Source organism: Schistocerca cancellata, chromosome 4 (assembly GCF_023864275.1).
Source record: "Schistocerca cancellata isolate TAMUIC-IGC-003103 chromosome 4, iqSchCanc2.1, whole genome shotgun sequence".
NCBI lineage: Eukaryota > Metazoa > Arthropoda > Insecta > Orthoptera > Acrididae > Schistocerca > Schistocerca cancellata.
Genome location: NC_064629.1, coordinates 912,806,057 through 912,816,763, shown reverse-complemented (window position 1 = coordinate 912,816,763; position 10,707 = coordinate 912,806,057). Strand labels below are relative to the sequence as shown.

The following is a 10,707-nucleotide window of genomic DNA, read 5'->3' as shown; positions in this document are numbered from 1 at the left end:
ACCAAGGCAGGATAACATATTACGTACAAAGAAATGTTACATCAGATTATAACTGCCCTTTGCAACTGTGCAGAGAAAAACAGATTAATGCTTTTACTGGCTACTAACAAATAGGTAACTAGAACTCCTAATGTAATAATTAATATAGTATATTGGGAGCACCGAAGGTTTATAATATTATTTGTTTTTGACTGCAATGAAGAAATTCATCAAGGGAATAAAAAGGATGCTCGACCAGCCACTCATACAGTTTTGGCTTGATCTTTTCAATACGACAATCGAATTTAGAAAGAGAAAATTTATTGCAACAATTGAAACCTATTACATGATAGGTTTTTCCAACAAATAGATTACTCTAGAAAGCCTTGCAGATATATAGTCAAGATGGTAATTCCAGTTAAGTTTACTATCTAAATATATACCAAGAAATTTAACATTATTTGAAACATTCAGAAATAAGGAATCTTATAAGCTGAAAAGAAATGAACTGTGTTTTATTTTCATTCAATAAAAAACCGTTTGGTCTGAACCATTTTAATGCTTCACTGATGGTATTTTCTGTTATATTTTTTAACAATTCAATGTCAAGATCATTGTTGATAAAGATTGTAACGTCAGCATATAAGATTGAATGGGAACTTACATTAGATGGTAAATCATTAATCATAATCAGAAAAAGCAGTGGGCCAAGCACCGAACCCTGAGGCACACCAAAAAGGACATCAGGTACATTGGATCTGTCTTCATTAATACAAACAATCTGTTTACGGTGCTCCATAAAAGACCTAAGAATACCCAAGCCACTGTTTTGAAAACCTAAAATCTCTAATTTATGCAGAAGGAACTTATGGTTCGCACAATCAAATGCTTTACTCAGATCACAAAAGGTGACCAGAGCAAACTCCTTATCTTCGAATACCTGAAGAACGTTTATAACGAGCGAATCTATAGCATGTGTGGTCGATCTATTTTTCCTAAAAACAAATTGCTCATTGGAAAGAATAGAATTATTATCTACAAAGTTATACATTTGGTTATACATAACAGTTTCTAATACTCTAGAAAAAACAGGAGTGAGGGATATGGGGCGGTAACTAGATGGACATTTTCCATCTCCATTGTTATACACAGGAAGGCGATGTGTACTAAAATTGCACTACAGAGTGCCGCTGGTAGCACCACTACGAGAATGCATGACAGGTTTGGCTTTAAATACACGCTAAACGATCGTGAGCGATAATTATCTGTGGCATTGGAGTTGGTGAGTTGATGTTAGTCAAGAATGTCCTTAAGGCAACAAAGGCATCATTATCAGCACATCAATGAGTATGTGAACGAGGTCGTGTAATAGGGCTACAATAAGCTCTACGTTCCTCCTGCGATATTACAGTAAGAGTTGGCAGGAATGTATATGATTGCCGGCAGCGCTGGCCACGAGAATGTACGGTAACAACGAGAATGGGCTCCGGACGGCGACGTGGCACGAACGAGAAAGAAGACCATCGTGTTCGGCATATGGCGCTGGTGCACCGGACTTCATCTGCAACAGCAATATGAGCAGCAGTTGGAACCACTGTGACACAACGAATTGTTACAAATCAGTTACTTCAAAGACGGCTCCGAGCCAGACACCCTGTAGCTTGCATTCGAGTGACTCCAAACCATTGCCATTTGCGACTTCAGTGGTATCAAGTGAGAGCTCGTTGGAGGGTGGAGTGGAGGTCTACTGTGTTTTTTGAAGAAAGCCAGTTTTTCCACGGTGCCAGTGATGGCCGTGTTTGGGTTAGGAGGCCAGTTAAGGGACCGCAACCAACCTGTCTACATGCCAGACACACCGAAACAACACCTGGAGCTATGGTCCATGGTGTTAATTTGTATGACAGCAGGAGCACTCTCATGGTTGCAAGTTTGTACGTTAATCTGCTGATTCGACCTGTTGTGCTGCCATTCATGAACATCATTCCACGGGGTGTTTCCCCACAGTATAACGCTCGCGCACATACCGTTGGTGTATACCAACGTGTCAACGTTATGCTTTGGCCTGATCGATCGTCAGATCTGTCTATAATCGAGCACATATGGGATATAATCAGACGACAACTCGAGCTTCATCCACAAACTGTATAAACTGTAAGATGGCAAGAACTATGCCGCTTACATGAAGTCATTAAAGACCACCTGACTCACGTTGACCGAACAGTAGGGCTGAACAAAAATGACTGACAAGTCACAATGCATCTTGTAGAGGGTATAGTATGGATGTATTCGAATAATTAATGTCAGGTGATGGTTTTAAAGTAATTCACACAACATGAAAAATTTGTGGAAACGCATCGATTTACTGAAGGCTAGTTTACCCCAGGGAAGTATTCGAGTTGACCATGGCACGCGGCTGGGGAGCGGCGAAGGGAAACGACAATAGGCAGCTTAGGGCGGCTCAAACTCTTGGGAAAGTGGTAACCGGCCGCAGCCTTCAGCTGTCTTAAGATGAGTGACAGTGAAAGGGGGGTGGTTGAACCCTTGCTGGTGTACCAGGAAGCAGATGGAGAACTTGTACACCTGTTGATAAATGTCCATCGTCCCGTTTTCAGTGAAACATGCGAGAAAGCCGCGCAAAGCTGCGGTGGAGCAGTCAACAGAGGTCAAAATATGCGTGTTTGTGACTATAGCAACTTCACGCTGAATTCACGGTCTGCAGAGTCTGAAGTAAATCAGGTGAAGAGTGACAGAATGAAATATGCCATCCTCCAATGGAAACGTAGGACCAAGGAATTTGAAGCACTCTCCTGGGAGTCAGAATTCCGGAAAACTTGGTGTTTATGCAGACGCTAACCTTGATGGGTGGCCTGGGAGGCGCTAAATAGCAGAAGCTGAGAGGAAGGGAAATTTTGTGGGAATTGGTTCACTTCCCAGAGGAGGCATTGGTCGACGCTGGGAAGCAATGCACAATTAAGGCGACTTGCGCTGCAATTGGCGTAAGTGATTTTGCTGGAGGGGAAACCGAGGTGAAGAGAGGACTATGAGAAGTCTCCATAAGGTCTTCTGTTCCCAACTTGCCTAGAGTGTGGACGTGGCGTTCTTTACTCAACTTGACTGAGAAAGAGTGAGCATCTCTGCAGTTTAGGACTTAGCAAATGGAACGATTGAGCTTGGTGGTAGGAAGTTTTGGTTCAGCTATGTACTGAGCAAGATAGCTAGGAGTGAATAGACGAGTGCAGCCTTGCGGCACCAAGAGGTCGGCCAACGACCGCACAACGACGCCACTCCACCACGCTGTATTCAGTGATATTGCGCCCGCTCCGGCCACTGATTAATTTGTTGGATCACGTTGACAAAGTTTCCACGAGGGTTTCATGGGCCATGTATTGTAGAATTCTTCTCGCACTTCGCATTACGCCTGGGTCAGTCGATAGGAATTACTTTTGAGTTATCACACTTTACTCCACGCAAACGCAATTTATTACCACTGCCTGGTGGGAGTGTCATGTAATGTGATGATTGAAGGTCGTGAGTTAAAATAAATTTGTGCTAGTCGACTGCATCTGTTTTCAATCAAGTAGTTGAAATCCCAGGTAATTTTCTTAATTAATTTTATGTTTAACATTTGCATCTGGTGTTCAATAGCTGCATGTAACATCAATGTGCACCCATTTTTAATTAAAAGTGATCAATTCTGAATCAATTAATGTCAACACTGCCACCGCAGTTCAATCAGGAGGCACAGGGCCTTATTACTATCTTTGCGTTATCCGATATTGCGGCAGTTTTGCACTTTCTGTTGATCTGTTAGTCAATTAGTTGTGGTGAACGCACGCCTAAACCAGATAAGTGACGGGTGGGGTGTTACAAAACCATTCCTCTATTGCAGTATGCATGGTACTTCATCCCACAAACCGACATCAAGCACCTACACAACACAATGCATGCACGTTTGCACGCTTGTATTCAACTCTCTGCAGTTGCAAATGTTGTTAATGCACCAGCATTTCACATTCGCAGTGGCTTATCTCCCGTTTAATTAACTTTGGATCTTGCAGCTTTAATCATTTAAGTATGTTTCCTAGACATACGTATTACAGAAATTTCATTACTCTACATTAATTATTTTTTGGTGTTGCGATTTTTTTTCCATCAGTATACTTATTACTGTAATTAATGTTCTTGTAAATAGGAATGATTTTTGTATAGATGAACTAACCATGAAATATTACGTCATAAAGGTGAAAGTGGTTCCTTACTCAGGTAATGAGCCCATTAGAGTAGATGCATCGCCAGTCTCCCTACGACCAGTTATAAAGTGTCGAATGAGTAACTGTGTCTTGTGGATGACTGTCATGAATGCTCTTACAGCACAAAGTTGGGTTTGTACTGTTTTGGTTAAAGAGAAGATGCAGGATTAAATCCAGTACATGGCACAGCCTTCATGTCTCGAATACCACCAAGAAGGTCGCCGAGCTTAACGTTCCCAAACGACGGACAGGTCACAATCTAGAGTGTGACGTGCGCTCACTTCTGGAGACGTTGGTCGTGCTGGTCTAGCGGTAAAGCACTTGTCTGAAAACTGTCAGGTCTTCGTATCGAAATTTCAGTCAGACGCCGCATTTTTTAGTCAGCGGTTTAACCTAGGCTTCGCCGCTCAACGATGTGACGCGTTGCTATAAGCGGCACGTGTTTTGAATTTCTCGTTAAACAGTAGGTTTGATGCCTGAGGTAGGTTACGAACATGCGAGTTGACAGCCACTTGAAAGACTTGCAACAGGTAACTGAGCCACACGAATTTATTATTATTATTATTATTATTATTATTATTATTATTGCTACTACTACTACTACTACTACTACTACTATACCTTTATGAGACACTGTGGAGAGGTTTTAAATTTAATCCAGGACACTAACACGAAGAGTGCTGATCAGGAACTTTACGCTGCCACTTCACGCCGGCCGTTGTAGCCCAGCGGTTCTAGGCGCTTCAGTCTGGAACCTCGCTGCTCCTACGGTCGTCGGTTCGAATCCTGCCTCGGCTATGGATGTGTGTGATGTCCGTAGGTTAGTTAGGTTTAAGTAGTTCTAAGTCTAGGGGACTGATGACCTGAGATGTTAACTCCCATAGTGCTTAGAGAGCTGTCACTTCTTCTCCACTTCCCGACCAAATACCGGCAGTGAACATTTTCCCACACAGAAATTTGAACAAGTTTGTCTCCGTGTCGAACGCCATTGCACAGGCGAGCGTGGCAACATGAAGTAGAACACAAAATATTTGCGTATACAAATTGGTACATTTGTATTTTAAAGAGGAAACAGATGAAACAGACAAAATAATATCGTAGAAGGTAATGGAAGTATTTCCTAATCTATGTAAATAAAAATCAGTTGCCGCATGTATGAAAGATCGTCACTTGAGAATGACACGACTGATCTGGCGTTCTTTTCTTGTGTTAGTAATTGTCAGGACAAGAATTGTTCGGCAAAAATTTTTTCGGACAATCCACCGGAAAACTTGGAAATTTGGATGGTATATTTGTACGGAAATCTTAGTGAAAAATATGTGACGGTCGGTGTGACAGTTCTGCTGCCACATGTTTTCATAACTAAAGAAAAATATTCGGTGAGAAAGAATACAATTGAAATCTATATTTCAGTGTGTTATCGTTTGTGATCGTATCTTTGGTGTATTGCAGTGATTGAACTGATTTCAGTTCGTGCAAATTTGGTATGTTGAAAACATTCAGTTGATTTCAGTTCGTGGTTTATTTCTTTGGAAGGAAAACACAACCGTGAGGCGTCGAAATATTGGTCGCCGTACGCGCACGGCAAGCCAACTACACGATCGTCGAGTCAGTGAGACTGGCGGAGAGCGTAGACAACGTTTGAAGGCAAAGCGGATACGAATTTCTCATGTGCGCGACCCATTATGAGAACGGAACAACGGATACAGTCAAGTTCGACCAGCTCAGTTGGAGCTTATACACAAAATAATTTGGAACGTTGGCAAAATAGGCGTCCAAACGTGACACTTTGAACTGATCGTTTGGCGTTCAGATACGATCCAAGAAGCGATCACGCCGCGGATGTACTGGTCGACTTCGGAAAATGAACGTTTGTCAACAATGCAGTGATTTGGTGTTTCGACACTAACCGCCAAGATTGTGTTGTCCAAGTGGAAAGGTCAAATTATCACAAGTGAAACCGCCACCAGAGTCAGTGGCATAATTGCTTTCAGGCCAAGAACCTCTATTGAAGCATTTCTTGCAGAATATACAACAGTGTAACAGTTCCTTCCAATTGATACTATTTAGGGCTAATATTATATAAAAACGAAGTTTTGACCCAACTTTTAAGGTAAATTCCTTTTCGGCTGCATCACACGTCACATATTCAAACACATGACACAAATTAAATTCGACGATACACGAAGTTTTCACAGAAGCTCGTAAATCAATAGATTCTTCTTTTTCTCAGATACATGGACAAATTCACCACTGCGCAGGAGCATTGTTCCCGCCAGTTAAAGCTGATGTACAGAGAGCAGGTCAAAGGTAATGGACAGAGATAGTAGGCGTGAGGAGATGGATAAGGGTGGGCAGAGGGTGGGGGGGGGGGCAGGAGGAGAGGAATAGAATGAGGAAGGGAGAAGGAGATTAGGATGTATATCCAATTCTGATACTCACGTAGCAACTGCGAAGTATTTGAAGGTGCAATAGCTAAATTTGTTAATCAGTGACATGGTGTCTCCAAACGTGACATGTACAGGATTCTTGATGCACAGAAATATACTTGACATTCCCATACTAATATTTCAGCCACACGTGAAATAACGATTGTACTTCATATTTGTCGTACAAGGCATGAGTGATACAGGACCAGTAACAAAAATGTTATATACCTTTTCACCATGGACAACATTACACTTTCGTGTAACTTGAGAGGCAGTAACATCGCGATTGAGGACAGAATGTACATCTACATCTATACCTACATACATACTCCTCAAGTCACTTTATGGTGTGTGGCGGAGAGTACCCTGTGTCACTACTTGTCATTTCCTTTCCTGCTCCACTCACAAATAGAGCGAGGAAAAACGACTATATGTATGCCTCCGTATGAGACCTATTTGTCGTACAGTATCTTACCTTTGTGGTCCTTACGCGAAATTGCGAAATGTATATTGGCGGCAGAAGAATCGTTCGGCAGACAGCTTCAAATGCCGCTCCTCTAAATTTTCTAAGTAGTGTATCTCGAAAAGAACGTCGCCTTCCCTCCAGTGATTCTCATTTGACTTCCCAAAGCATCTATGTAACACTTATGTGTTTTTCGAAATTACCGGTAACAAACCTAGCAGCCCGCCACCGAACAGCTTTGATGTCTTCCTTTAATCCGACCTGGTACGGATCCCAAACACTCGAGCAGTACTAAAGAACAAGTCGCACCAGTGACCTATATTCTGTGTCCTTTACAAATGAACCACACTTTTCTAAAATTCTCTCAACAAACCGAAGTCGACCATTCGCCTTTCCTAATACAGTTCTCACATGATCTTCCCACCTCATATCGCTTTGGAACGTTGTGCCCAGATATTTAAACGACTTGACTGTGTCAAGCAGGACACTGGTAATACTATATCCGACTCATGCACATTAACTTACATTTTTTCACATTTCACATTTCACATCTGTCATTCATCACACCAACTGGAAATTTTTATTAGTCTTGTATTTTCCTACAGACACTCAACTTTGACATCTTAACATACAACACGGCAGTAGTGGGACAAAGCCAGTGTCAGCCCTCTCTGGATTCTTGTCAAATTTATTCGAGATGGCGTATCCAAGATGGCGGCCATCTATTTGTCACACTGACACCATGGCGGGAAGTTCAAATTTTGGCAGGAAAATAGGTCAACTGGTTCTCCTCCACTAACCTAACTCCATCCTCTCCCCCCTTTCCTACTCTCCTCCCCTCTCCTCCATGCTCCCATTTGGAAACTGGCAGGAAAAGGACTCAGTTCTTGCTGGGATTCTGGACAGGAGGGGCGTAATTCTTCATTTTGTATGCATTGCTGTATATTGTTTATTTAAACAATTTGAGTGTCATGGACAGTAGCTCTATCCAGTGTGCTCACCTTGAGGTCCAGAGTCAAACTGATCTAGTTCACAACACCTCAATCAGAGGACACTGTCGGCCCACCCTTTCCCATGACATAACCTAAGATGGCGGTGCAGGGAAAAAATGGCACGAAATTTGCTCATCCTGTGTCTAGTTGCTGGACTGTGAGGACAGATGTGTACTATATTTTCAATGCATGAGATGTCTGTGCTCGAGAAGGATGAGTTTAATGGGTATATTAGCTGCAGTCATGCAGGTGAGGACTGTGTTCATGGGTACCTGTACAATATTTGGAAAGCAATGATATTTGGTGAATGTTTGAAGAAGATGAATATGCTTCATCATATAATGAAGATGCAGCAGAATGGGGATAAGTTACACTTCGCAACTCATTCTGATACATGTGTGTGCTGTAACTGCAGATCATTTGATAAAAGTCCAGTCAGCCTTCTGAAGAGAAAGAGGCAATATGTTCACCCACTCAGGCCCAAACAAACATGTGTGCGATTGAGGAAATGCTGATGATGAGCAGGGATGAATTTAATAAGTGTACTACATGCAATCGAACAACTGAGGACTGTATCTATACCCTCCTACACAGAGAGTGGAAGGAAAAGATAATGGATTACCATGTGGTGAATACATTTCGACAAATAATGGCAATGCAGTGGGATGATGTGAAGACACATTTCAGAACTCACGCAGATAAATGCTTGCGCTGAAACTGCCAATCCTTTTTTGAAATTTCGCAGCACATAAGCTCTGCCGTATTGCACAATGAGCATAGGTGTTCAAATTGCGGTTTGGAATCCAACTGGCCAAGTTTACAACAACGCCATCAGACGGCGCTGTCAGCCCCCCCCCCCCCCCCCGTCACTCTCCTCCCACGATATAATCCAAGATGGAGGTCCAGAAAAAAGGGCAGGACCGAACAGGAACACCGAATCCGAACATGTGATATGCTTCAGCCAGTAGGATGGTAGTATGTGGTGATGTCATTGGAGGGGATATAGGACGGGCTGAGCACCTCCACGGCCTCAGTCTCACTCAGTCAAGAAGCTGCAGCAGCAGAAGAAGAGCAAGAAGAAGAAGAACCATGAAGTGTCAGCAGGAGCAGTCAAGATCCAGCAAATCCCTGCAGAAAGGGAAGAAATGGAAAAGTGAGTGTCCCATACCCCATCGTTGTGTGTAATTAGCATTATTATAATTGCTTGTTTTCGTGTCATGGTCTGCATGTAACACTTCCTTTCTTGAATGAGATTTTCACTCTGCAGCGGAGTGTGCGCTGATTTGAAACTTCCTGGCAGATTAAAACTGCGTGCCCGACCGAGAATCGAACTCGGGACCCTTGCCTTTCGCGGGCAAGTGCTCTGCCAACTGAGCTACCCAAGCACGACTCACGACCGGTACTCACAGCTTTACTTCTGCCAGTACCTCGTCTCCTACCTTCCAAACTTTACAGAAGCTGCAGAGTGAAAATCTCATTCTGGAAACATCACCCAGGCTGTGGCTAAGCCATGTCTCCGCAATATCCTTTCTTTCAGGAGTGCTTGTTCTGCAAGTTTCACAGGAGAGCTTGTGTAAAGTTTGGAAGGTAGGAGACGAGGTACTGGCAGAAGTAAAGCTGTGAGTATCGGTCGTGAGTCGTGCTTCGGTAGCTCAGTTGGTAGAGCACTTGCCCGCGAAAGGCAAAGGTCCCGAGTTCGAGTCTCGGTCGGGCACGCAGTTTTAATCTGCCAGGAAGTTTCATATCAGCGCACACTCCGCTGCAGAGTGAAAATCTCATTCTGGAAACATCACCCAGGCTGTGGCTAAGCCATGTCACCGCAATATCCTTTCTTTCAGGAGTGTTTGTTCTGCAAGTTTCGCAGGAGAGCTTCTGTAAAGTTTGGAAGGTAGGAGACGAGGTACTGGCAGAAGTAAAGCTGTGAGTACCGGTCGTGAGTCGTGCTTCGGTAGCTCAGTTGGTAGAGCACTTGCCCGCAAAAGGCAAAGGTCCCGAGTTCGAGTCTCGGTCGGGCACGCAGTTTTAATCTGCCAGGAAGTTTCACTTCCTTTCTTGTTCACCAGTAGCCTTCAACATATTGGGGTCTGCAGGGGCGAGCAACAACATGTCGACTTCTGCCACATCTGGACCTTCAGGAACCACAGCTGCCATCTTGTTGAGACCTTCACCGACCTCTGAACATGCGGGAGCAACAACCTCTAGAATTTCCGAACGTGTAGCGGCCCCTTGGGATCCTGTAACGCATGTAGCCCACTTTCTCGAGCCAGACAAGAAGCTGTTGTTGTCTGTCCCACCCATCGATTTGGGCGATGAGGACGCCCGGTCTGTTCCTAACGTCTGAAATGCTGTTGGTGGTCCTAAACAACAGCAAGACGGAGATAAGTACTGGTCACCAACATATGACCCATCCCATCAGAGCATCCCTGTGGTAGCGCAGGGACAGAGTGCAGACGGTGTGGATAAGAAGGTATCAAGTGTGTCCTTGCTTTTCAGTTCTATATGCAGTTTAACTCCTAGTGGAATGAAATGTGTAAATGTGGCTATGGAAGCTCATCATGACTGGGGCTTGCATGTGAGGGCTGAAATTGAAAATG

The 10,707-nt window shown here is 43.5% G+C and overlaps 1 non-coding gene across 1 annotated transcript; it reads left to right on the top strand.

Annotated features, from left to right (window-relative positions):
* The first annotated feature begins 10,055 nt into the window (after positions 1-10,055).
* Trnal-caa (transfer RNA leucine (anticodon CAA)) lies at positions 10,056-10,132 on the top strand. The gene has a single exon. It is a non-coding gene; the product is annotated as a tRNA-Leu (tRNA).
* Positions 10,133-10,707: the final 575 nt, after the last annotated feature.